We start from the raw sequence: 22,036 nt of genomic DNA on the forward strand, positions 1-22,036 counted from the left end.
TAATTTTGATCTCAGGCTGATTTCATGGGTGATTGGAGTTCATGGGTGATTGGTAGGTAATCAGCTCATTTTGGGGTACAAGTTGAAAAGACGCCTTCTAATTCCGCGCCATTTTGTCCCCCCTCTTAACTTTTTTTTTTTTTTTTTTTTGATAGCACAAGTAGAGGGAGAGGATGAAAGAGAAGCAGGATCTTCACTGAGCAGGGAGCCAGATGCAGGGCTGGATCCCAGGACCCTGGACAGATGCTGCACTGAGGGAGCCACCCAGACACCCTTTTAGACCTAGGATGCAGGTAGGAGAAGCAAGCCAGGGGTTTCTTGGCCCAACACTAATGACCATGGCTCAGACAAATCCATCTTCCACTTCAGGCTTCCAGATACTCTGCGAAGGAGACATTCCCCTTCCTGTCCCTGAATGCTCTGCCAGTTCAAGGCAGATCCATGTTTCTGAGGGTTCCTCTTTGGTCATTCTGTCAGGGACAGCCAAGAGGGCTCCAAGCCTGTGTGGACCCCAGGCCTGGGGATCCCAGCCCTGAACTCTTTGCTCTGCCTTTGATGACCCCAGAATAGATCAATTCAGCAACTGTCAATCCATGCCAGGCCAGGGAACAAACACAGCAGTACACAAGATCAACTCGCCTTGGTCCCAGGAGCCTGGATTCCCCAAGGAGGGCTTCACCTGGTCTCTGAAGGGGATTCCAGGGGTTCCAAGATGGCCATGGGTGGAGCCCACCAGGTAGAGAGGCCCCTGGAGAGTGTCCACTGGCACTGAGCAGACGGAAGATCCCCTCAGGCCTTCCCTCGTGGCTCCACTGTGCCCTGGGGAGAGAAAAGGGCCAGCCACACCGCACCGGGGCCGCAGCTCGGCCACCCAGGAGCAGCAGCGGGCCTAGCCTGGAGCTCAAGCAGCGGCAGGGAGCGGCAGGGAAGCCAGGACTGGGCAGGGCCTGGGGTCCTGGAGTCAGCAGAAGAGCAGCGGGAAACAGCAGGGGGCGCAGCCAGCCCCCTCACCGGACAGGACAGAACAGGAGGCTGGGCGAGGGCGCGCGGGCCTGCAGAGAGGCCTGCACTGCTGTTTGCCGCCCCCCACCCGCCACAGCTCGCCCGCACCTGCCTGCCCCGCCCACCGCCTTCTGTGGGCCCAGCAAACTCACTGCGCAAGTAGCGCCTCCCGGGAAGGCAGGGGTTCTGGGCTGGCTGGGCAAGGCTCAGGGGAGTGCATCGGTGCCCCGCTGACTCAGGTACTGAGGGGCTGGGGAGGGGTAGGGGCGCTAGGCAGAGAGGGAGACTGGGGCCCTGCTGCCCGCTGCCACCTGCTGCTTCGTCCAAGGGAGCGGGAGGGGGGCCTGGCGGACAGGCTCCTGGCGGCCTGGTGCTCCTACGCCCCATAGCCCTTGCCCCACAGCCCTCGCTCTACTTCTCGGTATCCAGGGAACCCGTGGGGCCCTACTGACATCAAGGGGCCCAGCACCACTGGGCTCGTCTGGACCCCGGAGAGACGCCTGTGCTGACAGGCTTCTTTTCCAGAACTTGATGGAAAATTTTGTCCCTCAGAATCGCCGGGCTCCCCAGCCTGAGAGGCGCTGGCTCAGCCCGCGCAGCCTGGGCCCCACTGGGCCCCCTCCACCTCAAGTGCCTTTTACCCAGGAGCCCCAGGATACCAGTTTTTTCTGGCCCATGGACCCCTTTCCCCCACCCCCACCCCCACACCTCTACTTTGGGCCTGCAACCACCCTGGGATCACTTCCATCTCCGGCCCCCTACCCCTTGTTGGTGGTCCTTGTCCACCTCCAGGCATGACCCCTGGCCCCTCTCACCGCTGGAGTTACTGAAACCCTTCCACTTGGGGGCCACTGGCATCTGTGATCCCAGACTCCCGGGACTCCCCTCCACCTTGGAGCTCCCTACCCTGTTTCCTCTAGGAACTGCTGTGCCTAGAGCACCGAAACCCCACATTCTCAAGCCAGCTGTCTTTGGGCCAAGGACTCAGGTATCCTCAGGGACCCTCCTTTCCAGGGCACATACTCCTCTCTGTGCAGGAGAGACCAGAGAGAGCAGGCTTGGGGATCCTTCACTCCAGCTGGATGGAGGGGCAGAAGCTGGGGTGTGTGTGAGGGGGTGCTGACAGGTGGCCTCCCTGGGTAAGGAGCTTCCAGGAGGAAACTTCAGAATGAGGCTATGATGTGGAAGCCTCAGGAAGCACTGGCTGCACAGACTCCAGGCTCCTGGCTTGGGCAGTGGGCATTTAGTGGCCAGAGCCCTACAGGACCAACCCTGTCCAAACCCACCCCACCATGGCCGGCTTTTTTGTCTTTAATTTGCACAGCAACCTTTTCTCCAGTATGAAATTGAAAGCTTTGCTTTGGAAAGTTTTGTGTCCAGGAGGCTCCTGGGCATCCACTTACTTTATTTCCGGAGGCTAGTTGAGGAGGGTGGAGTCTTTGGGACCTTAAAAGCAGGTCTCCTGATCCTTCCTGACTTCCTTTTTTTTTTTTTTTTTTGATTTATTTATTTGAGAGAGAGAGATAAAGAGCACACCACAGAACACATGCAGGCACAGGTGAATGGGCCAGGTGAATGGACCTGTGCCAAAACAAAGAGTCAGATGCTCAACCAGCTGCAACCACCACCCCCCATCCACCTTTTACAGATGGGTTACATCTACACACTGTTAGGCGCTTTGCCTGGACCCGGCTAGTCTTACAGCAGTCCTAGGACACTGTCTCTTGCCCAGTGTCTCTGGTCAGTACCAACCCATGCCTCAAGTGTGGGAATGACTTCTTCCTGACTCCTTTTTTTTTTTTTTAAGATTTTTTATTTTATTTTATTTATTTGACAGAGAGAGATCACAAGTAGGCAGAGAGGCAGGCGGAGAGAGAGAGAGGAGGAAGCAGGCTCGCTGCTGAGCAGAGAGCCTGATGCGGGACTCGATCCCAGGACCCTGAGATCATGACCTGAGCCGAAGGCAGCGGCTTAACCCACTGAGCCACCCAGGCGCCCTTCCTGACTCCTTTTTAACTCCCTGTCCAGCCTGGGTTGCCCACCCCCCTCCAGGCTGTCCTAGTTGTATATATTGGATCTCTGTAGATAGTGGGCACCATCAGATCCTCACCTGTCGTGGCCGGCGCAACAAATCAACCAGGAACATGAGGGTAAGAGGATGAAGAAAAGAACTCGAGAAGCAGAGAGATGGGGGACAGGAGGAGCACTGAGGAGGATGTCCAACAGTGCTAAGTTTATTCAAAGCCTTAAGGCCATATATATAGTGACATTACATCTGTGTTTAGTTAAGCAACTATGGTTCCTCATGACGCCAAATGGCTGATTCCAGTACAAATACAGCAAACCTGAAAGTAAATTATGGGTTGTACTAAGGCAGCAAGGACCAGCAACGAACTTTTTAGCCCAACCGAATTGTTCTCATTTGTTTAGTAAGCGTGTGGGAAGTCACGTAGGCGAGCGCACAACACATAGCACAGACTCTTGCCCAGTGCTACTGAACTTTTCCCGTCCTAAACCTTTTGTTAGGTTATTTGGACTTTAAAGGAGGCACAAGTCAGGGTCTGGTTTGGTTCTCGTCTCAAGCCTTATTGCGGCCTCCCACACTCACCGAAATGAGAACATGGCTCAGGGTTATGGAGTGAATATACCCTTTAGGAAACATTAAAGGACATAGCATAACTGGTCCGGGGTCACCCAGCCTGTGAGGGGCATGGGTGAGATTCAGACTGCACTGGGTGCCACAGCCATTTTCAGCTCACCTTAGTGTCCAACCTGGTCCCAGAAGGTTCCTGCTCAGGACTTTGCTTTGTGCTGAGCTGGGCTTGCTTCCTGCCTTTGAAGCCATTTTCACAGTGTATCCCCAGCCCACCTTCTCACATTGAGCATCAGTGCTGCCTTGGCTGGCCTCTGTTGATCGTGCCATTCCTCTCAATCCCTCTGTCACTCCTCCGGCCCACTGTCCTACTGCCCTCTGTCCGGTGGGCCAAGTTCTGAGTTTCTTACCTGCACTTCCTCTTAACTGTGCTCTGTTGAAATCCTCTCTAACAGGGAAGACCTGCTTATCAGAGCAGCTTGATTTGGAATCCATCTCCCCTGGAGGTCAGAGCTTCTGACCATCATGTCCCCAGCCTCAGCACTGGGGATGCCTGCCCAGCCTATTCTGGGTGCTCGTGGAGCTCTGGGATCTTGGAGAAGATTTGCCATGAAAATAAGCATTTATACATAACACGGAAGAGAAGATTTGAGGAAATTGAGTGAGTGTCATCTGGTAATGTTTGTGTTAGGATGGTTCTGAATTTCTGGGCCCTGAGTTACCAAGAACCCTAGGTTGCCCAGCTGGAAGGACCTCAGATAGATCAGCTGGGCTCCTCACCTCATTTTACAGATGGGAAGTTGAGGCCCAGAGCTTAGTGCCACAGAGCAGGAGTGAGGAGAGATGTTAGTGACAGGAAGAAATCATAGGGTAAGCACAAAGTGGCTGAGCCTGGGCTTTGTTTATGCAAATGAGTTGCTAAAACAGTGGGCCTGAGGCTGCTGACTCTATCTAGTGGCCAGCAAGAAGTAACACTAGCCCACACCTTCTGAGGTTTAACTCATGCCAGGAATGATTCTCAATGTTTTATTTGTGGGCACCTGGGTGGCTCAGTTGTTCAGCTGAGGTTATGCTCCCAGGGTGCAGGGATCTAATCCTCACCAGGCTTCCTGCTCAGTGGGAAGCCTGCTTCTCCCTTTCACACTCCCCCTGTGTGTGTTCCCTCTCACCCTGTCTCTCTCTCTCTGTCAAATAAATAATAAAATCTTAAAACAAGAACAACAACACCAAAATGCTTTATTTGCCTTAGGAGATAGGGTCTGTTATGGCTACCATTTTAATGCATGGAAATATGGGCACAGGGGAGCTAAAGGAGTCCAAGGTCACACAGCTTGCAAGTGGAGGAGCCAAGATTTGAACCCTGGGCAGCCTGCCTCCAGAAACTGTATTATTTTTTCCCCTTGTGTATGTCATTTTTATAAACCTTTCCCTGAATTCTAACAGAGATGTGTAAACATTGTTAAGCATGCAGTTTATTGATTATCACAAAGCTTAGGTTCTGAAGCATTGCAGCAAGCTGGGGTGGGCTATGATGTCAGAACTGGTTGGAATCCAGTTTCTGGTGCTGCATGATCTTAGGTGACTTACTCAGCCTCAGTTTCTGCACTGAGTTTGGCAGCCTTGTGATGAGTAGAGCGTGTGACAGTGCCTAGCGGGTTTGGTGCCTGGCGAGTGTTTAATAAATGGTTTTCTCTTCTTAATCATGAAAATTCTAAGTTGTGTTGGTTTTGTTAAGCAGTCCGAATACCTTCCTCATCGGTCAGTTGCCGGTCAGTTGCCTGTCAGTCGCCTTGTAGGTACTTGTGATGAGTCAATTTGGTAAGTCACTATATATAGCTGAAATATTTGGGGGTAGTTGGGGGACACCCCCCCCCCGCCCCCACTGCCCCTGCATTGAAAGTCTGTAATTTAAAATGTTCCACCTGTGCCTTTTTTTTTTTTTAAACATAACCACTTTGGGACAGTGAAAGTTATATGTCTTCTCCTTAGGGTTGTGATGGAGCCTTTGGGGACCTGCAACAGCTTACTTCCAGTTTCTGTCTGGCATACTGATGGGCCAGAACTTATTTTAACAACATTCCATCACATTCCAGGCACCTGGAAGGAGGAATATGTTGAACTTCTCGGAAGTTATTTTTTGGAACTGTTTTTATCCTGAGGAATAACCCATTTAAAAATTGAATGACCTTTATGGTTGACTTTTCCACTCTACATAATGCAAACTGAAAAACTCATTGTTTTCAGCTGCTTCTGCAGCAGTGGGAAGAGCAAGCCTGTGGGAGTCCTCCCCCGGTTGGCCCCAGCACAGAGCTGCATCATTCTACACACCCCTCATGCCTTGTCTCCTTGTCTGTGAGGTGGTAATGATGGTGCAGGGAGCTCCAGGGGTTGTCGTGAAGGTTACAGAGATGGGGGGTGTAAACTTTGAACAGTGTGCCCCACATAAAATGCAGATCTGGTGAGCAGAGGCAGCTGCTCACATTAATTGTTGATGCCAAGGCACTGCAGTTCCACAACAGCCTATGCCTTTCTTTCCTGGGTCCTTTTTGTCTCAGCCACCACCTTAGAGAAAGTGACTCAGCAAGGCTGGTGCTTGTGGAGCCCTCTACATATCCAGCTAATTCACACGGGCGATGCCCTGGAGATAAGGGGCTTTTCCTGGGTGGTAGGACCCCATTTCAGAGGCTTAACTAGCCGCTTTCTCCTAACTGGTCCTGTCCTCCAGGGTCAAGTTGAAGGCCTGCCAGGAGACTGGTGGTCTCACCAGAGTTTTCCACTGGAAGCATGAAGGACCCCATGGGGCCTCGTGCAGAATGACATGGGTGTTGGGGGGAGAACAGAGGGGACATCGCCTGTACCATCATGGGCAGGTCACTATATCTGGCTCACGCCGGCTTTCTTCCCATCTGGGAAATGGCAGAAGACCATGCTTTTTCACAGGAGGGATGAGGGTTTAGGGAGGTATTTGATGACTGTGTTGGGGCTGCATGAGTAACAGAGTTGACGGAGGGGCCTTGGAGTCACAGACTTGGGTTCAGGCCCCTGCTGCTGCCACATAAAAGTAGATCACTTGGGTAAGCCATGGACCTCAGTGTCCTCCTCTGTGCACTGTGGATAATACCTAGCATGTAGGTCTGTGAGGGGTACAAAATACAAGGCCATATTAGGAGCTTAGAGCAGAGCCTGGTACTCACTAGACTGTAGTTTTATGGAGATACTCTGGCATCACTGGTGTTGCAGACCTGGTCCTACCCTCTGGAAACTTTGGCTGTGTGACAGATGGCTTATGAGGCCGTGGCTGACAGAAAGAAGCGGTGTCTGTCTTTTCTTAAGATTAAGGGTACAGAGGGGTGCCTGGTGGCTCAGTCGTTGAGGCATCCAACTCTTGGTTTCAGCTAAGGTCATGATCTCAGGGTGGTGGGATTGAGCCCTGAGGTGTGCTCTGCTCTCAGTGTAGAATCTGCTGGAGGTTCTATCTCCCTGTATTTGTGTGTGTGTGCTCTCTCTGTATCTCTCTCTCTCTGTCTATCTCTTCCTAAAATAAATGAAGCTGTAAAAATAAATAAATACATACATGCATAAGTTAATTAATTATGGGTACAGAAATCAGTGATGGAGCTGGGCTGATGGGACACTTGGCAGCAAAGACAGGTGCACCCTGCTTGAAGGCTCGGGGGTAGCTGCGGTGTCACCAGTGGTGATGGGGGTGTGAGGAAGTTGCCTCATGCAGCATCCAGAGAGGAACTTAGATGGGGGGGGGGGTTCCAGGGAGTAAATGCCCATGGGTAGGAAGCATCTTCAGATGAATGTCAGAGGGTGTCCTCATGGATGGGGAGGCACCCTTTCTCCCTGAAGCTGCCCACGAGTGGAGGTGTGCCTGCTGGGGACATAACTAAATCATTGGGGTTTAGCCTCCTAAGCTGTTAATTTATGAAGATGTGGCCAAGACCTTGTCTCACTGCTTTTTAAAGAGAAGTAAATTAAACTGTTGTTTGGGATGGTGTTGTCTTCCAAAGGCTCATTCAGAGTCAGTGGCAGAGCTGCTGTGGGCTTTCCAACTTGTCTTGAAAGCCTGGTCCAGGCAAGGGTGAGGGATATTCCCATCTCTTGGGGTCTCTTGCCCTCTCTGTTTATGGCAGAACGTGGTTTTGTGACTGGTAAATAAACAGGCATCCTGTGCAGATCCTTCAGCTCTTCGTGTGGCTGCAGTAGAGGAAATTCCCATTCACTGGGCGCAGACTGTGGCTGGACGGGCGGTGTGGCGGGGCTCTCACTGAGCATTCTCCTTTCACGTAATCCCCGACCAGATATGAATTTTGTGGTGTTGCCACTTTCCTGCTGGCCAGGAGGGAAGTTGAGGCCCAGGAAAGTTACACTTTCTCGCTGTGGTAAGCGGCAGAGCCATGTCAGCCGGTCCAGGCCCTGGCTTTCAGGTCTGTTTGCTGTGAGCATTTCCTCTTGTGTTTCCAGCTTTTGGCCTGTTTGACCTATCAAACTACTGATGGTGTATTGATAATTCTAATACTCTCGACATTGTGAAAGATTAGCTCTTCACTTTGTGCTAGAAATGTTTCTTGCTGTATTTTTCTTTTAATTAAAGAAAAAAAAAGTCAAAGTCCCACGTTTCTGCCCATTTGAATCTCCCTGAGTCTCCCTGTTGTGAAGTGGTTGGGTTTGGGGATTTCTAGGGCAGGGGCCTAGTTGGTGGTGGCTTTGCCTGGAGGAGCCCATGGCTCAGGACTTAGAGTGAGGACTGGAGCAGTGTGAACTGTGGCCTGAAAATGTGTTCATGTGTGCTGAGGTGGTGCCCAGATTCTTTTGGAGGATGAACTGAGGTTTTGATCAGTAGGTTAGAGAAACACTTGATGGAATAACACTGATAATTTTGTTTTTGTATTCAATCCTAATTTTGTGTTTTCGTTTTCGTGTAGTGCAGTGTGCTCTATGTTCTAAGAAAAAATTGGCAATCAATTCATACAGTATCATGATTTAATAATCCTTCCTCACTCACCGGGTCATATTTCAGGTTTTTATATGTAGTTTTTATATCTGTAGTTCTGTTTCTGAATTCTGCATTTTGATTCATTCCTTCATTTTTAAATTTCTTATTTTAAAGATTTTATTTATTTGAGAGAGAGAGAGAATGAGCTAGGAGCAGGGGCAGAGGGAGAAGGAAAGGGAGACTCCTCACTGAGCATGGAGCCTGATGTGGGTCTCAGATCCCAGGTCTCTGAGATCAGGACCTGACCCAAAGGCAGATGCTTAACAGACTGAGCTACCCAGGTGCAGCCACATTCCTTCATATTTTTATTTTTACTCCAGTGCTGCACTGTTTGGCTGGTTGCTTCAGTTTCTGGGAGGGAGGGAGATGACCCCCTCCCCTGTTCTTCTAACAAGTTTGCTTTTGCTGCGTTGACTGGAGAAGGGCCAGGCTTCCTGAAGATGAGTAGGATGATTCAGTGACACCCAAAAGGCAGTGGCTATCATTGTTCCCACTGTGCTTCAACAACTTCACCCACTGACTCTTTGATGATGGCAGCCACCAGCAAATCTTCTGCAGAGGACTGCTGCCTTGGGATGCTTTTCTTGTGGTGCTGGACTTCATTCCCCCTGGCAGCCAGTACAGCTAGGATTAGAACCTAGGAAAAGTCCCATTAGAACCCAAGAAAGTGGGGTGCCTGGGTGGCTTAATCGATTGTCTGCCTTTGGCTCAGTTCATGGTCTTAGGGTCCTGAGATCAAACCCTGCACTAGTGTCCGTGCTGGCTGTGGAACCTACTTAAAATCAAACAAACAGAAATCAGCCCAAGAAAGTACGATCCTTTGTGTTGTTCTATACTGTGGATCAGATTTTATTTTTCTTTTCTTTTTTTTTCTTTCTTCTTTCTTTTTAAAGATTATTTTTTTGTCAGTGAGAGAGCACAAGCAGGGGGAGCAACAGGCAGAGGGAGAGGCAGGCTTCTGGTTGGGTAAGGGGTCTGATGTCGGACTTGATCCCAGGACCCTGTGATCATGACCTGAGTCATGTTAGGCTGCTGCCTAACAGACTGAGCCAACCAGGCATCCCCCAGGATCAGACTTCAATAACCCTACCAGATTTCTTTAGCTTTGACATTTTAAAGGACAATGAAAGCTAGCTAATCCTACACCAGGATTCTGCATCTGCTGGGGCTGTGCTGTCCGGGCCTATGTGCCTCCTGTTCTTCTAACCCCATCAATTCCACCCATGTTTTAGCCAGAGAACTGTAGGCAGGTGTGGGTGTGTCACTGAAAGCTTTGACTCATCATTCATATCTTTATTGTAAGCTTATAATCTTTATTTTTTTCTTTTTTTGGGGTAAGATTTTATTGATTTGTTTGTTTATGAGAATGAATGGGGAGCAGAGGCAGAGGGAGAAGCAGACTCCCTGCTGAGCAGGAAGTCTGACATAGGGCAAGATCCCAGGATTATTTATGACCTGAGCCCAATGCAGATGCTTAACCGACTGAGCCACCCAGGCGCCTCTTTATTTTTCCTTTATTGATTATCTGCCTTTCTGAGGCAGCGTTCTACCTGGGTTTTCATAACTCCACACTAAGGTATTCTTCCACTAGTGTGGCCTGTTTTGAGGTAATTCCTATACATTCTGGCTATGCTGCTAAATGATGCTATGATCTTGGACTCTTTTTTTTTTTTTAACCTCTCTGAGCCTTGGTTTCCTCTGTGCTAATGTGGATAATATACCCTCTCTTGCAGATGTGTGGAGGGCCATGGCTGACTTGGATGCAGTTGGAGTCATCTCACGGCACATGGAATACACAATTTATCTTGCTTCCTGTCTCGCTAACGACATCTTGGTTTTCATGCTGTCTTAGAACAAGTAGAACTTGACTTACATGTAAGTTGTGAATTCACGTACTTTTGACAGAGGTGTTATTTTAGTTTAGTTTAGTTTAGTTTAGTTTAAAGCAGGCTCCACACCCAGTGCAGAGCCCAGTGTGGAACTCAAACTCACCACCGTGAGATCAAGATCCGAGCTGAGATCAAGAGTTGGCCGCTCAACCAGCCTAGTCACCCAGGCATCCCTTCTGTTTATCATTTTTCAAAAAATGTGACAAGTAACACTTTCTCTGCTTGGACCTGTCCTCACACCTGCTATGCTGGTCTGGGGGTCAGACGTGTAGCTGGTGTGGTGCTGGTGATGTTGAGCAAGACAGTTGTTAAGTCTTTTTACCCTAATTGCTGTTGTCCTATTATTTCCTTTTTTTTTTTAAAGATTTTATTTTATATCGTGGTGATATATGCTAAAACTGTTGCTTCTGGTCCTGCCTTAAAACTTGAATATGTAGGGCATTTTTTAAGGATTCATCCCTGGAGATACAGTATTTGTTTTTCTCTGTCTGACTTATTTTGCTTAGCACAATACCCTCTAGGTACATCCATACTGTTGTAAATATCAGGATCTCATCCTTTTTGATGGCTGAGTAATATACCATTGTGTGTATGTACCACTTTGTCTTCTGTTGCTGGACACTTGGGCTGCTTCCATATCTCGGCTATGGAAAAAAAATGCTGCAGTAGGCTTAGGGGTGCCTCTGTGCTTTCAGAATGTTGAGTCTGATGTGTCAACTGCCACAACAGTCATGGCAACTCAGGAAGGGAGCCAGGTGCAGGAGGTAAGAGGAGGAGTGCAGCTTTAGGCAATCTGAGTTGAGGTGTCTGTTGGACGTGCAGGTGTAGGTTCTGGTTGGACAGTCAAAATGTAGGAATGGGTGCTTGGGGGAAGAGAGATGCAATCATGCTGTTGCCAAGGGATATATTCCTTGTAGAGAGAGTGACAGTTAAGGATTTAGGGTAATTCCTTCTTTTCTTGGGCAGATAAAGGGGAAGAATAAAGGAGTAGTGGATGGAAGGGGAGGGACATGGCTTTGATGCCAGGAAGGCATTTTTGCACAGATGTCTAGAGAAGAGAGATTTCAAGGAATGAAATGTCAGCAATGTTCGATGATGTGAAAAGTTGCAAAGCAGCTTGATTAGGGGGTGGGGGTAGATCGAGGAGGTTGTCACTGAGTACTGAAAGAAAATGGGAGGTGAGTAGTGGAGTCCTAAGCCAGACATAGAGATAGAGTGCCTGGGCGTGAGACCATGGAGGTCACACACAAGAATAGCCTTTTAGAAAGTTTGATGGTAAAGACACAGACGATCATAACTCCAGACATAGCTTGGACAAGGGTGGGTTTTACAGGCTGTGTTTACCTATTTGCAGGTTGACTGAAGGGAGATGACAGATGGTGCATGCTGCTGGATGTTGTGGGTTGAGATGGGATCAGGTATACAGAAAAGCACACAGAGAGGAGTGTATGGATGCCCTGACTGCTTCTGTAGAACACAAGGCCAACATTAGGCATGGAGGGAATGGAACGTGGCTCAAGGAGATGTGCAGTCTCAGATACAGACCACATGGCTCAGAGTCTTACAGGGCTCTCCTTGCCTCCGCGTGGCCCTTCTCACAGGGTTTAAGTTTTGAAGAGTCCTTTTGTTTCTCTGGGTTTGGGGTGTGACTGGAGAGACATAGCAGAGAGCAAGGGCTGAGGAAAGACCAAGAGGGCAGGAACTCACAGAGGGGAGTCTACTACCCTCTCTGCCTTTTCTGGTATGGGCTCTCTCCTGATCTGGATGGACGGATGACCTGCCATTACTTCTTTTAAAAATGCATTTGGCTTTACCCTGCCAGAAAGCAACACATGTTTATTGAAGAATAGTGGGAAACCCCAGAGAAACTGAAGGAAGAAAATAAGCACTCAGCTGAAGACAACCATTCAAAAGTTCTGGCACCTTTTCCTCCCAACTTTCACTGAAGTTGAACAGATAAATGTATATATATGAAGTGATTTCTGGGAAAGACCAAAAAAAAAAAAAAAAGATACCAACAACAAGAAAACAAAAAAGAGAACAAAGCAGAAGAAAACGGTGTTCATTTTCTTCCTGAGGCTGCCCTTCCTCGATACTGCTACTTGGTTTTACTACCTGCTTTTCTCCCTGGGCTTTCTTGACAAAACATGGTTCCACTACTTTTACCTTCTTCAAAGTGTTTGACAGAGTCGTTTGCTTTCAACATGGAGTTTGAGCAAAATGGACTATTGTTTTAAAATATTCTATCATGTGTGCTGTAATATCTCATCCTGGACATGATACAAATGCTATGATAAAAAGAAGAGATGCTTTTAAAGTGATCACCAGAGTTGTGAAATTCATTGGCATGATCCTTCTTTTTTTTTAAAAAAGATTTTATTTATTTATTTGACAGACAGAGATCACAAGTAGGCAGAGAGGCAGGCAGAGAGAGGAGAAAGCAGGCTCCCTGCAGAGCAGAAAGCCCGATGCGGGGCTCGATCCCAGGACCCTGGGATCATGACCTGAGCTGAGGGCAGAGGCTTAACCCACTGAACCACCCAAGCGCCCCGACATGATCCTTCTTTTGAGGGTCATAATTCGTTTAATTTTTTTCTGCTCCAGCTTAACCTTCGCAGTCTTCAGTTATTATGTGCATTAGACACAGTATTAGCAGTAGTGGCAGTAAAAATACTCCTGTCACCCTTTACAGGTACCATTTTACTAGCATCTCCTTACCACTGTAGCAGCTTTAAACCCTGTTTCCACCCTGTTCATTCCTTTAAATGCCTTTTCCTTAAAACCTTTTCTTAGTTTTTGGTGTTCTATAGCTTTACCACAAAATGTTTAATTGAAGATTTCTCATCTTGCTTGGTATCTGTGCATTTCCTGTATTTCTGGATTTATCATTTCTGTCATATCCTCAGCTGTTTTCTTCTGAAATTTTGACTCTGTCCTTCTGCTGTACTTCCCAGGATTCTTATTTAAACCTCCCGTCTGTTGTTCGTGTCTCTCAAGCTGGCGTTCATCCTCTTCTCCTGCCTCCTTGTGTTGCATTCTGGGGAATGTCTTCACTTCTTGGTGCAGTGTTGTGAAGTCCTTCATTCGGGGCTCATCTACTGCCCCACCATTCTGGTGTGTTTTCTGTTGTGTTTTACGTCTCAGTGATTTTTGGTCCCTGTTTAACTTCCTTCAGTTCCATGTTCACACTTGGCCTGTTGCTTTTGATAGGCTCTTGATCCTTCTTTATTTTTAAACCTCTTTTGTGTTCTTAAACAATTAACATGTAATATTTTCTATTCTGTATCTGATCATTCCAGTGTCTAAAGTCTTCATTTTCCCTCAGTCTTCTGTCTCTCACAGTGGCCTCATTTCTTGCATGCTCTGTGAAGGGATTTTGAGACCAGATTTATTGGAACATATATGTAATCTCTTTTAATTCTGTTTTTTTGGTGGGTTTTTTTTTTGTTTGTTTGTTTGTTTGTTTGTCTGTTTTTTCCTGGAGGGTTTGTCTTTCCTTTGCCAGGAGGCTGGGAGTGTTCTTGGTTGGGATCACTTTGGTTCCATTTGAGGGTCCTGGTTTATTAAGGAAATCTCAGGTTCAGTTCCCCCAACTTACCGTGTGGTGGGAACGGGGTCTGGAGGGCACAGGCCTGTAGAGATCCTGCAGTGAAAATGGCATTTGTTCTCTGGCACCCTGATTTGTTTCTCTTGAGCTTGTTGCTTACAGATCAGGTTTTGGCTCACTTGTTTCTGCCACCTCCCTCTTCCTGCTTCCTTTCCTACCATTTTCTAAGTCCTTTGCTAGTTTTCCGATGTCTTCTAAAGCCCAGAAATGTTTTGTGAATTCCATTTGCCATCACTAATTGCAAGTCTCATCCTGCAGCAGGAAGGCCAGAGCCAGACACTGTAATGCTCTGCCTCCCACAGTGGAGATTTTAATACCCTCTCCTCGTGTTCAGAAATTCTAGATTGGAGATGGAGTTATGGATACATTACCATCTACAGAGGATTAGTTGCCTATATAATAGAACAAGTATGCATTATTCTAATCTTCCTAAAACTTGCATTTTGCATAATAAATATGAATGAATAAGGAACCCGCATTACTTTAGTTTATGCAGATGTTCGCTTTCTGTCTCTGGCTTTAGATGGTAGGTTGTCATTTGTATGGTTCATTCTGAAAATTGGGTAACTTCATTCTTATTTTCTACATGTTGGAGCCATATAAAGTGATGATTTATGGAGATTCAGAGGTAAATATTTGGGGAAGGCTTCCTTTACAAAAGGTAGAATTATTAAGACCTGTTTAATCACAGAAGGGATATCCTGTAAAGCTAGCCCATAAATAAAAAGTGGATCAGAAGAAAGCAGAGAGAGGAGAGAATTTGGAAGGAGCACGTGGAGGGACACCTACTGCCTATCCCTGTAAGTCAGGGGAAATCTGGAAGGGAAACCTTGTTAAAGGAGGCAGTAGTGTTTAGATGTAATGAGCTACTGGAAACCTCACAGTGTTCTGGTGAAGCAAGTGGTGTGCAATCAAGTCCGCAGCCCAGTTGAAGTTGTGGCTTCAGGCAGCAAGCGAGCAGGCCTTTCTGTCTGCCTTTATCTCCAGTGGGAGCGACTTGTCCTCCTTGAAGTCAGCCTCCAGACATCTTTTCCTGTCGCTACACATCTGTGCATCACTGAGAATTTCTGCGGTTGCTGCTTCATGGAGATGTTTGTCAGTTTTGGGTTTTGTTTGTTTTGTTTTGTTTTTTACCGAGGTTCACTTGCTAACTTTTCTCTTCTCTTAAAAAAAAAATATTTAATCTAGGGGTGCCTGGGTGGCTCAGTGGGTTAAAGCCTCTGCCTTCGGCTCGGCTTGAAGGCATGATCCCAGGGTCCTGGGATTGAGCCCCACATCAGGCTCTCTGTTCAGCAGGGAGCCTGCTTCCCTTCCTCTCTCTCTGCCTGCCTCTCTGCCTATTTGTGATCTCTGTCTGCCAAATAAATAAATAAAATCTTTAAAAAATATATGTGTTTAATCTAGGGGCACCTGGGTGGCTAAGTGGGTGGGTTAAGCCTGTTTCTTCAGCTCAGGTTATGATCTCAGGGTCCTGGGATTGAGTCCTGCATCAGCAGGGAGCCCTCTTCCTCCTCCTCTCTCTCTCTGCCTCTCTGCCTACTTTTGATCTCTCTCTGTCAAATAAATAAGTAAGTAAATAAATCTTTTAAAAATATATATATATAATCTCTTCCAGGAAGAGATTATGCTGAGTGAAAAAAGTCAAGCAGAGAGAGTCAATTATCATATGGTTTCACTTATTTGTGGAGCATTACAAATAGCATGGTGGACAAGGGAAGATGGAGAGAAGGGAGTTGAGGGAAACTGGAAGGGGAGGTGAACCATGACAGACTATGGACTCTGAAAAATAATCTGAGGGTTTTGAAGGGGTAGGGGGTGGGAGGTTGGGGGAACCAGGTGGTGGGTATTAGAGAGGGCACGGATTGCATGGAGCACTGGGTGTGGTGCAAAAACAACGAATACTGTTACACTGAAAAAAATATATATATATATATTTCATCTCTTATTACCATGTATTTCAAATGGTAGTGAAGGATGATGGTGTGGGACCCCATGAAGTGAATTTACACTGCCATCTTGACCACAATAGAAGTGTCGTACACAGCCGTCCTGTGTCCCCTTTCGTTCTGAAATGGATTCTCTCTTCCCAGCTGTTATCAATAGAAGACAGGGGTCTTTGTTCTTGTAGGTGACTTGTCCAAGATCGCACAACTTTCGAGGTTTAACCTTTGGTCTGATTGTAGGGCCCATTTTCTTTAACTCAGTGCCATGCAACCTACCATGTAGGACTCTCAATACTCTCCTGCTTTTGAAGCTGTACTCCACAGTCCACATCTACCAGTGCATATCTATTTTTGTCTAGTTCACTCATTTATTGCACACATTTACTGGATGCCAGCTATGTATTTCAGGCACCTTTCTAGGTGCTGGAGATATGGCAGTGGGCAAGTCAAACACAACCCCCTGCCCTCATTGAGCATGTTCCATTTCCTACTACTGGAAGCATCCACCAGGAACAATGGACTTATGCCAGAAGTCCAGCAATGATATGAGTTCCAGAAATTTCTGAATGGTTCTTTGTGGAAGTGATGATTTGGTGGCAGCCCTCAAGGTAGCTACCTGCACAGGCAAAAAAAAAAAAAAAAAAAAAAAAAAAAAGAGGGCTGGTGTAGAAATGCCTGATGAATGGGCTTCAAGGTCAAATAACTGAGCCAGGTCTTTAAGGTCTTATTTAGCTCGGAGATTTTTCAAGAACTTTCCATGATACATAAGCATATTATAGAAAAAACACTATTCAAAGCACACTGTAAATTTGGAGGATGATTGTCTTTGCATTATTTTTGTGATTAAATGACATTTGATGATACAGGCACTGTTGTAAGTCACTTATCCCTGTGCAAACACTTTGTGGTAAATTCTTTTATCATCCTTATTTTTCAGAGGTAGAGACTGATGCAAAGGGAGAAGTTTGGTGGTTCTCCACTGGCCACAGCTAAGCAAGCAAAAAGCAAAAAGCAGAGCCTGCATTGGAACCAGGCACTGTGGCTCCAGACCCCAACTCTTCACCCTTGGGCTTCTTGCAGCACGCCTGATTTCTTGTCACTAAGAACTTGGTGCAGGAGTTTAACGGTACCTTTAACTTCTAGTTTTTCTTTCTCAGAACTGAATCTGCATTGCAGTGCATCTCTGCATAAACATGTGTTTAATTTTGTCACCTTTAATTTTGTTTTTAGGTAAGATCTGAAGGAGTCAATCTGTTTCTTCTGTGGCTTCAAGCACTTCAGACAAACTTTGCAGAAGAGCAGGTGCTGATTTTTGCTTGCCTCGTGCCTGGTTTCCCAGCGATCATGTCATCCAGAGGGACCTGCATGGTGGAGACACTCATCAGTCCTAGCCCTGGTGTGGCGGATGGTGAGGAACATTTTAGCCAGCCTTACAGGTTGAAATGACTCTGGAAGTTCTCTTGAGGGATTCCTCAGCTTGTCATGATCCTGAATAGAACCCTTTATTTCGTAGATGGGTTTGGAGGAGGAATTATCCCCTGCTCTTGTTCACAGTAATGTCTTACAGACATTAGAATAGAAAGAATCAGAGCCTTTTTTATATGCAATGAGGATGGGAGACATTTACTGAAGTGGTGGAAACAGGAATGGAAGGGAGGACTCAGATGTTGGGAACAACAGGAAGTGGAGACACATCATGTATCTGGAGTGTTTCCTTGGCTGTGAATGAAATTTAAATCTGCCATCCAAAACTACTGTTTATTGTCCTCAGCATGATTGTTTCACGAGTGGACATTCATCTGCTCACCCAGCCCTGTATTTTCATGCCGCATTTATGGAAAGACAGTAGCTGCTTCCTGGGAAAGTCATGGCAACCATCTGTGTCCCATGAGTTTTTAAGGAACTTGCCAGTTAGGGCCAATGATTGATTAATGCACATCACTTTATTGCCCAAAGACAGGTATTTGATCCTTAGGCTGACCGAAGCAGAATTTGGCAGAGAGAAGAATAGTTTAGAGGGAGAGGTGGCTTCATGGGAGTTTGTACCGTATTTCCAACCCCTTGATGCTCGCTGGCCTGGAGTGTAGCGTGAGCAGGTTCCAAAGGAGGGGCAGATGTATTTTAATGAAGGCCATTTTTTAAAAACCCTTTGAACATTGGTGAAAGAACTCCTTTTTTTCCCCACTCTGGAGCAAAGATATATCCACAAGAATCACTCCACTCTTGCCGGCCATATCAGGGGAAAGGATCGCTGAGGACCAAACATGCTTTTTCCTTCAAGTACTATTGAACTGTATGGTTATTCAGGTAAAAGCAAAATCTTGGATAATTCAGGAATGGTCTTTCTCTTGATAGGAAAGAGGAAACATTGCTTATTTTCTCCCAGCTCATTCATATTTTGTATGTTTGCTTGTTTGTTTGTTTGTTTTTTGAGTTGACTCTTTATGATATTTCACTAGAACTTGAATATGTGCTATATCACATCAGCAAAGACCTGGCATACATAATATTTTGTGTGACAGTGTATGTCAAGCAAACATTTCAGTTCTCCCATCTGCTTTTATATTACCATATTCACACAGAACACTTCACTTCTAACACTGTGGCTGAGGCTGTGGATTTTTCCCTCACCAGGCAACTCTGCAACACCAGCTGGGTGTCCTGTAGTTTTACTCAGCTTTGACACTGTCTGCCTTGATATGGCATCTGATCCCACAGGTTAAGGGCTCAGTCCCGTGAGACTGTTCCATCACATTCAGGTGCCAGTCATAAGTAGGAGGAGCCCAGGTTACCCACAACTTCTCTACAACTTGGCTACAAATCAGAGGTTCCTTCAACTCCTCCTCCGGTTCAACTGAGTGGCTCGCAGAACTCTGGGAAACATTTGTTTTCATTTGCAATTTATGAAAGATATGATAAAGGATACAGATGAACAGTCAGATGCAGAGACACAAAGGGCACAGTCTGGGAGGGTCCCAAGCACAGGAAAGTCTATTCCTGTGGAGCTGGGTTTTATCCCCCTCCTGGTACCTGGATATGTTGACTTACCTGGAAGTTTCCTGAAACCCCTGCTATGAGGATTTTTTTAAAAAGATTTTATTTATTTATCAAAGAGAGAGAGGGGGAGAGAGCGAGCACAGGCAGACAGAATGGCAGGCAGAGGCAGAGGGAGAAGCAGGCTCCCTGCTGAGCAAGGAGCCCGATGTGGGACTCGATCCCAGGACGCTGGGATCATGACCTGAGCCGAAGGCAGCTGCTTAAACAACTGAGCCACCCAGGCATCCCTGCTATGAGGATTTTTATGGAGGCTTCCTTACATAGATGTGCTCTGCTTTTAGCCCCCTCCCCTCTCTGGGGGAATGTAGGGGTTGGGGTGGGGGTGCCGAAGATTCTAAATTCTAATCATGGTGTGGTCTTCCTGGTGATGTGTCCCCACTGAGGAGCCATCTCGGAGCCCACCCAGAGTTGTGTTATTAGAACAAAATATTAAACTCAAAATGGATGGAAGACCTCAATGTAAGATAGGAATTCTTGCCAGTTTTCTTAAGGTGATTCTTTCTCTCTGCTATCCCTCAAGATTCTGTCCTTGCCTCCCTTCCTGACTGCACTGTCCTATTGGGCAATCTTGCCTATTGGGCAGGTGGAATGGACCAGTAGGGTCAAAATGCACAGCTTCTACAAGGCAAAGGGATACTTCAGTCTGCTCTCAGGACTTTGGAGTCTTTGTGTTTTTGGTGCTGGTGAAAGGAAATGAGAGAGGAGAGCAGACAAGAAAGAATGCTGTCATTAGAGAGAACTGGTAGGATAAAATACAGGCATGATGAGTAGAATGAGTTTAAAAACATGATACCATTGGGTGATTTTTTTTAATACTCAGTAAGAATATTTTTAACAAAGTGAACCATTTAGTTTTGAAATATTCATTCTTAGCATAATTTGAGTTTTAAGATAGGATTACATTACATGATTGTCAACATTATTTGTCACCATGACTTTTTTTTAAATTTCGGATAGGAATTTTAATAAGATAGCATTTTATTTCAGTAGACATTTAAGTTAAAATTTAAATGTATATATGTTCTTTCCCACATATTATCCAAAGGCTACAAATTAGAGTGGAAGAATAAGGAGAATCAAGATACTTGTTTTAAAGTTCTTTTTACACTGTTTTGAAAATATTGTCTTCCTCCTTTATTTCCATCATTTACCATGTTAGCAAAATCTACAAACTTGTACTTGGTAAGTACTGATTGGGCTGGGTATAGAGGATGTCCACAGGGAAGCTGCCATTCTCTTTCAAAGTGACCTTTGTTTATTTTTAAGCAAAATAGTCACTTTATTCTTATATTTAATGGTAACTTTATTGTAAGAGGTTTAAAGTTTCCTAATAAATGATTTTACCTATTTGTACAAACTATTTATTTGTACCTCAGGAAGACTGTGGCTCCTAAAATAATTCAACATGTGTCATGATTCTTCTTGGTATAATTATATTTAAAATTAAGTTTTAAAATTTTAATTTTTAATTGAAACTGTTTATTGAAGGCAGTGTTTATTTTCTCATGCAAAGATGTTGAAATAAACATTCTCGTTGAAGTCTTCTCTTAACGGTGTTGAGGTATGGTGACCCCAGACCCCAGACCTTGCCCAGTGGTGAGGCAGACCATCCCAGGCCATGCAACTGCCCAGAGTAGCCCTTCCTTATACCCTGAATCTTTCATCCACTACGTGCTACTTACAGCTTCTTATGGAGGGGCCAATATTTGGACAACTGTGCAACCTAAGGGCAGTAAGCTCCAGAAAGGAAGGAAACATGAGGGAATTTCTAGTTTCACTGCTCAGGGTTTTTTGGGTTTTTGTTTGTTTGTTTGTTTGTTTTCCCCTATGAAAAATGAAGGCTCACAGGACATAAGTATCCCTTTGATTGGTGCTGGGTGGGGAAGCAAATTTTCTTCTCCCTATTATTGGAAAGCAGGCAAAATTAGTTAAAGTGAATAATCAGAAACAATTTGGGAGGGAAAGAGATCACAACAGGCATTAATCCATGTGGTGAATGTGGACTACTAATTCAGTTGTCTTTGGGTGTTTACTTACATACACACAAATGTGCATGCTTGGATCAGGGGAAAGCAGCAAAAACTTGATGCCTTTTGAAATATGTAGAAATACTAACCTTTAGAGGTACCAGGCTGTGTATTTGTTAGCTATCTGTATATGGGTATTTTTTTCAGAACTTGATTCTGATTTGATAAATAGTCTATATTCACTGTGGAAAACATAGTATACTTTAATATATTGAATTAAAGTTCTTTATTGAGAACTTGTCTGCCTCATGCAAGTGCCTCCAGGTATATAAAAGGTGGGAGGTCGGGGTACCAGGTGGTGGGTAATATAGAGGGCATGGATTGCATGGAGCACTGGGTGTGGTACAAAAACAATGAATACTGTTATGCTGAAAATAATAAAAAAAAAAAAAGAAAGTAAGAGAGCTGGACATACAGCAAGTAGTAGCTCAAGTCCAATACCATGTAACTTTTTGTATTGATTATGAAATTTAAAGGAGAAAGGGACTTTTTTTATTATTCTATTTCTTTTCAGTGTTCCAGAATTCATTGTTTATGCACCACACCCAGTGCTTCATGCAATATGTGCCCTCCATAATACCCATCACCAGGCTCACCCAACCCCCTACCTGCCTCCCTTCTAAAGCCCTCAGTTTGCTTCTCAGAGTCCACAGTCTCTCATGGTTTGTCTCCCCCACCAATTTCCCTCAACTCACTTCTCTCCTCCATCTCCCAATGTCGTCTGTGTTATTCCTTATGCTCCAGAAGTAAGAAACCATATGATAATTGACTCTGCTTGACTTATTTCACTCAGCATAATCTCTTCCAGTCCAGTTCATGTTGATACAAAAGTTGGGTATTCATTCTTTCTGATGGAGGCATAATAATCCATATTGTATATGGACCACATCTTTATCCATTCATCCATTGAAGGGCA

The sequence above is a fragment of the Mustela nivalis genome (genome assembly GCF_964662115.1).
Source record: "Mustela nivalis genome assembly, chromosome: 9".
NCBI lineage: Eukaryota > Metazoa > Chordata > Mammalia > Carnivora > Mustelidae > Mustela > Mustela nivalis.